This window comes from Aphelocoma coerulescens, chromosome 11 (assembly GCF_041296385.1).
Source record: "Aphelocoma coerulescens isolate FSJ_1873_10779 chromosome 11, UR_Acoe_1.0, whole genome shotgun sequence".
Taxonomy (NCBI): Eukaryota; Metazoa; Chordata; class Aves; order Passeriformes; family Corvidae; genus Aphelocoma; species Aphelocoma coerulescens.
Genome location: NC_091025.1, coordinates 19,876,723 through 19,883,874, shown reverse-complemented (window position 1 = coordinate 19,883,874; position 7,152 = coordinate 19,876,723).

Genomic DNA, 7,152 nt, shown 5'->3' with positions numbered 1-7,152 from the left:
TTGAGTTCAATGGAGGAATATGATAGTATAGCAATTGATCTAGGAAGACTGTCTTAAAGAGCTATGTGTGTGAAGGCATCTTCCAGTCCTTTTGTTTAAAGAGGATTTGGCAGGAATAATCAATGAGTGATCCCTTTTGGCCAATTCACAGTGATCTGATCTGCTGGGACTGTTCTAATCTCCAAACTATCCTGCACTGCATGTGGAGTTCCTGCAGACTTCATTAGCTTAGGCTGAAACCTTGGAGGAGGATAAGATAAATCAAGTTCCAAATTTTATTTGTGTTACATATATATAGTTCCCAAACTATACCAAGAACTTCAGTTGAGCCTGTTGCTGTTGTGGAGGAATAAAGAGCACTTGGAAATCTGCAGTGATAGTGCTGCGGTGCTCAGGTCATGTGTCTGTATGGATCAGTCAAGTAAAAAGATAGCTTTACCTCATTTGTTCTTTATCTTTACCTATTTCAGGTATAGTGTTTATGTTTAGATGTTCTTGAAATTATTCTGCTTTGGTAATTCCTGCTGTTATTTTTTTATTTGGCTTCCAGAGAGAATGGTTAAGCAATTTGGTTTATTAATGAAAGTTCAGCAGAGAAGAACATGCTTTTGGCTTCTAGCTCAGTCAAACTTTAATGCTAGTAACTGAATTGCTCTACTTTCTCTGAAAGAAAACTTCAAATTTTTGTTAGTTTTGTGGCACACGGGGGTTGTCAAAATAGATAGATAAAAAGTAGTCCTAAAGCAAAACATGTCCAGAGGGCTTGTAATGTCCAGATAATTTTTTATGTCCTCATTTTTTCCTCTTGTGTTCCTTAGATGGATTTTTCTGAAAGAAGAAAATTTTAAAATCCTGATGTTCTGTTAAAACAAGATTTCCTAAACCTGCTGGATGTACTTGAAATTTCAAAAAGTATACTCACAAAAGAATTTCTACTCAGGTTGTCATAGTCACTGGATTTTACTTGATGGTGGTTTCACAAGTAGATATACTTTCAGGATTTCTTGAAACTATTTTTTGTGATTTACATAGCCTTTTCTCTAAGGAAGTATTTTGAGCCCAGACCAGTGGACCAGTAAGTCCTATGTGGAGAGGGCACTCAGTGTGGCTGTCTGTGCTGAACAGGGCTGTCGCTGGCTGGGAGAAATAAAGGAGCTGGGGAATGGATAATCCTTGCAAAGTCTGGAAGCAGGGTGCATGGAGGATGCAGCTGAGGGAAGAGCTAGATGTCAAGGAGTTGGCCTGTGACTGTGCATCTGGAACACTCTCAAGTATGTGGTAATTCCTAGAAAGGCTGAGCTCTGCCTTTCATCATTAGCAACAGCCACAAGAGACAATATCTGCTAGAAAGATCCCTCACACAGGCTAAAAGCAGAGCATGTTGTTTGCTGTTCTGAGTGCTAGTGAACTGCAGAAAAAAAGTTAAATAAATCTGGAGTAGCAGTTTTTTGTTGAACACTTCTGTGTGGCTTTGGTCTTATTAAAAATACCACTTTTGTTATTCTAAGCCAGTAAAGTGGATAACCAATGAGTTTGATGAGTTCAGACCTTGACTCTGACTTTTCATAAAGTTTTCAATTTACAGTTGGTTTAAATTTATTTGGAAGCTCCTGGATTAACTAAAGGGCTTTGCTGTGCTGGTAGAGCTGCTCATTTTAGAACTGTTTCTTCAGGCTTTTCAAGAAATGCAATATAATTTTTTTTCAGCTATCTTGACAAATCTGTTCAGTTTCATTGTGCTCTTGATACTTTATTAGGTTTTTTTTTTTTTCTTTATTTGCTTTATTTTCCAAAACCCATTATAGACATCAACACAAACAGCAAAAGAGCAGTTGGCATAGCTCTGTGGCTGGGTAGTCTGTGCTTTAGCAGCAGTGTTTCCTGAGCTGTTTAAGAAAATCAGTATTACAAGAGCCAGTATAGGGCATCAGGACAGAACAAGAGGGGTCAACACTTTGCTCCCTTGCAACAGGACAAGAGGAAATAGCCTGCAGTTCCACCAGGGGAGATTCAGGTTGGATACCAGGAAAAATTTCTTCACTGAAATAATTATCAAGTATTGAAACAGGTTGCCCATGGAAGTTATGGAATCACTGTCCCTGGAAGTATTCAAAAAAACATGTAGATGTACATGGACATGTTTTAGTGGTAGACCGGCCAGTGTTAGGTTATTGGTTTGGCTTGATGATCTTAAAGGTCTTTTCCAATCGGAATGATTCTCTGATCATCTACAGCATCACTGGAGTTCTCAATAAATAATTACCAGTGTTGATCTTCAATGGCCTTTTAACATGAATTACATAATTTTGAGCTGGGTAAGTTATAATGGTCTATGGCCTAAGTCATGTTCAATTCTAAGCTCATATAACTGCTATGTATAATCACAGTGGATTTTAGGATGAGAAAGAAGTGAAATTAAAACGAGTATGGGAACTTCGCCCACACTAATCTTAGAGCTATGAGCATGGTATAAGGACTACTGGCCAAGGTCCATGTGTACAGCTTGGGTCAAATCCTGCTTGGTATATTTCCACTGAATTGAGACCTTACTGTCTTAGAATTCATAGCTAGGATTTCATGGACCTGTGAAAACATCTCACTGACTTCAGTAGACAGTGGTCTGTGCCTTGGATTATTAACTGCAGTCATGAGATTGGGGTGACCTGCATTATGTGACAAAGATATTTTGGACTATTTCAACCTGGTTACAGATCTACCTCCTCACAGAATAAGAGTTAAAAACCGGAATCTGCAGTAAGAGGCAGATGCACGTGCAAGGAACTTACAGTGTAGCCTATAGGGTCTTTCTAATCTGGCCTCATAACACTTTTCAGAGGTGAGCAGTATTCAACAATAAAAGCACCAATTTTGTTTGAAATGTGTACCTTTGGAGGTAAATTAAAGTTGTAGAAGATGAATGGTGCTATAACTGTTTGATGTAAAAGAGATCCTGTAGTAGTTGCTCTTCCTTGCAAGAAACATTTTGCTGTTAAATAAGTTTAAGATGGAACAAAAATAATATGGTGATGTCCTTGAATTCTTTAAATAAGAAAAAAGCATACAAAGATATTTAACATAGGCATATGGGTTTTACATATATAAAAGTACATTAAACTTCTTTTCCCTTTTAAAGCCTCAGAGCTCTTCCTTTTGGGAGATACTGACATTCCCTTCATATTGGGTGGATTTACCGCAAGGAAAGCTGGAGAAAACTTAAAAGTGTCCGGTTTTATTTAAAACCTTGGTGGTCTTTAACGGCTGCCCCACAGTTCCAGCCTGGTACAAACTTAAACAGAGCTCTTTGTTGCTCTTGAATGTGACATAATCCTTTCATCTGGTGTGCTGAATGAAGTATGCACATGGCTTTTTTGCTACCCCTGCTGGGCTGCCTTGTTACACCTTCAGAGCAAACCACCCCTAGTAAAAAAGCTTGGGCTCTGTCATCCACCCTAATGCCAATAAACAACAGATAACTATGGCATCTTTTGGCTTTAAAATGCTGCCCCTCATTAAACTTGTGTGTTGAGGAAGGAAACGGCTCCCCACATCATTGTTTCTTGCAGATACAGAGTACATTTTTTTGTTGTTTGCATGTTTGCTAATTTGAAGCTCTTTGAAGAATCCTACAGGGAGATCAAAGACAAAAGATTAGAACGTTTTTAATAAAGTGAAGAAGGATCAGGTTAGATCAAAGGGACAAGCTGACAGGAAATAAGTAGGTGCCGTTGTTGGCTGACACTTGCATGCTGTAGGGTGATTTCTGTGTTAATGTGAGGTCAGAAGGAGGATTGCTTTACATCTTATTGTCTCCAGACTTTGCTGACTGGGTGTGTCTTTGTACTCCACTTTAATCTCAAAAATTAAAACCCATAAAGTCACAGTTTGGCTCAGCCACATGATTTTTCTAGTTATTTAACTTTGATTTTGAAATAAAAATTAAATTTGGAATGCACCAGCAGGGCATGGAGGTAATTAATTGGCCTGCAAGGGGATTCAGCTGCAGGAATATTCGTTATCAGGGGCACTGGGCCTCAATCACCCCCACTGTCATTCTGCTGACTTTAAGGGAATTAAGTCTTATCCCACTGTCTCAAGAGGAAATGTATTTTCTTTACATACACACCAAAGCCTTGCATACTCACAAGTTGTATGGCTGTAGATAAACCAGTACAATTAAATTAATATATCCCCTTCAGTTTATTGTGCAGTTTTATTAGTATAGAGCTGCTAATTGGGCAGAGTTTATTTCTCTGAGAGATAGAAGTTCCAGCACTAACTGGAACAGGCTCACTGGCCTCCTTGTGAACTCCAGTGTATAGGTTGTGTTGGATGCAGGGTTGGATTTGGCAGCCTGGTATCTGTATTATCAGAAGTAAGGTGCCTCACAGAATACCCCTTCTAATAGTAAATCACCTTTCTGCCTGATGGTAGCTAGAAGCTAATTTGAGGACAGTCACAAGAAACCAAGCAGATTTCTTTATATGATCCATGGGTGATTTTGTAGTTCCACAAAGCTTGATCTCCCCATGTGTCTTCACAGATGAAGAAAACAACAAATGCTCAAGAGGTTTCTGTGTCTTTGTGTCTGTGATCATGAAACCTCCTCTGAAAGGATGTTTTCATGCAAAGGTGCAAGATTGGGCCCACAGAAACAATCTTGGTTTGTTCCACAAAGGCTGGTAGCACTGCTGGTACCACCACTGGTAGCACTGGTTTTCTGCTCCACTCAGCTAGATGTGTAGTTGCTCCTCCAGCACTGAGAGTTCTTCTGCCCTAATGCAGAAGGGCACACCAGTGGTTAGGTACCTTACTGGGCATGGTGTAAGCAATAACTGGCTTTTTTCAATCCAGTCATGTTAAATAAAATCAGCAGGTTTTGGTATGGCCTTAACAGAAAGCACTGTGCTCAGCCCCTTGCTTAGTACTATAATACAGATAATAATCATACTTGATTAGAGAAATTTATCTTTATTGTATTTTGTTATTTTTGTCTTGCAGTTGATTATGTAAATGAGCAATCATTCTACAAAAACAAAGGAAAGTATTCTGTAAAATAAAGTTACCCAAACTTTTTGGGGCAAAGTAAAACAAATGTGAAGAGATATATGTTTGTAAACTGAAGAAAGCTTCTGAGTCTCAAAGGGATATAAGAAAGAGCACTGGGTTTGACTAATGTGCACCAGTTGGAAAAAGGGTTCCTGTGCCCTGCCTGTGCTGTGGCTGAGCAGAGCTGTTCTCTCCTGGGGCACATGGCTCGAAGCCAGAACTTCACAGGCTGCACTGTTGTTTGCTGCTTCACGCACTCGTCATTGAGGGGCCCTGATGGAAAGCCACACATCAGATTGTGGGAAGGGCTGCTGTTCTGGAGGCAGTCAGGATCACTTCAGAGTGCAGTCTGTGAAGATTCAGTTTTGGGACACATGATGACCCCCCAGGGTTATGTTGGCAGTGCATTAAGCCTAAAGCAGAGAATGACATGGGAAGGAGATAACATGGTTTGCTTTTGAACATTGTCTCATTTTTTGTAGTTGGTTGTGTTCCATGGAGCTTACTGGGTTGCCAGGCTCTTAGTTTCTGTGATTGGTAGAATCTAATTAAAATTGCATTTAAGTCAGAAATGTGCAGCATTCAGACAGGAAAAAGACTGAAGACTCCTCAAATAGCCCAAGTGCTTCTGTGTGCGCCTTGTAACAACCATCTACCTCTGTACCCACTTAGTCCCTAGTGAGTCCCTTGCTAGACTTGGCTTTGGTGGAAAATATGCCCTGATGTGCTTCTTTAAGCTTTTGAATTTAGAAGTGGCAGGTCATTCTTCTTGAGATTTATCTGTTCTGTTAAAACGTTGGATTTTTGCCTAATTTTAGGTACTGCATGGAGCTCTTCTTCTGCAAAAAAATGCAGTCATAGGAAAAAGACTGCAAAAAGGAGTAGTGCTTGGGTAGTAGAAAGTTAGGGATCTTTGGGATCTCAATAGCGGACAGAAATGTCTAAATCTCACTGAAGTTGTGAGGGAGACTGATGAGTCCATCTGAACATAGGCTTCTGGATTATAGAAGTGCAGGGAAAATAGACCGTGTCCAAATCAGAATAATCTGGAGTTGTAAATTGATTCAGTTAAATTTGTGTAATCTTTTAGTATATGCAACACCACAAACCTACAGGCATTGCAGGAATCTGCTAGGATTGGAATGTTGCAGAAATTCAAGGTACTCAAAGCAGTCTAACAGTATGAAAAGAAATGGAAGAAAAAGAGAGTCTCTTTTAATGGACTTTGCAGAATGAAGATTAACAATTCAGGGAGAGGCGCAAAGCGGGGAATAAGGATGTTGACAAAGTGTTATGGTAACAGAAAATTCAGTGATGAAATGCAGAATTCCCCGAGGGAATCATAAATCAGCTTTAGTCTACAAGGTATGTTGGTTCCTAAATCAGCAGGAGTCTGGTACCTAAATAGCTTTGCAGTCCAGTCCCAGATGCTTTACTTTGGACTTTTCACTTTAGGTTTCATGTGGTTTTAAATTTAACAAGACACTCATTCCTTTTGAACCAAAGCATGTTAATAGTGTCCTTAATATATTTATAAAGCAAAGAGTCTTGAAGGGTAGCTTGGTATTTTTCAGAGTTCAGAAATGCTAAGTGTTTTAATAAAGTAGAAAGCATTAAGAAAAGGTTGAAAAATGACAGGGAGTGTCAAGCTGAGACTGAATAACTTTGGAAGATTTGATTTATTCCATGCTTGAATTTTTAATGTGTCTTCTTGTGGTTCTTTGGATGTGTGGCTGCAGTGGCAGGGTACTCAGTATGTATGATCCAAACACAGACACAGCAGTTTGCTCGTTGATGAATACATCAGCCAAGGGCGATGTGAGGTTATCCCGTGCGGACGCCGATGGGAGGGCTGGAGCGGAGCCGCAGGAGAGCAGCCCGTGTCCACTAGGTGGTAATGCTGGGTGCGGAATGGGCTCTCTCCTGCTCCGGGGGCCTGCCGCGCTCCCTGCTGCTGCAGGGAAATTTCGAACAGTAATTAAGGAGACCTCGGATCCGAAAATCTACTGCCTTTTCAAGGAAAGCAGGACTTGGTAAACATGGAACTGGTGGCAGTGCACCAAAGCTTTGTACAGATGTGCCTTATGCAGTGGTACACATCTGTAA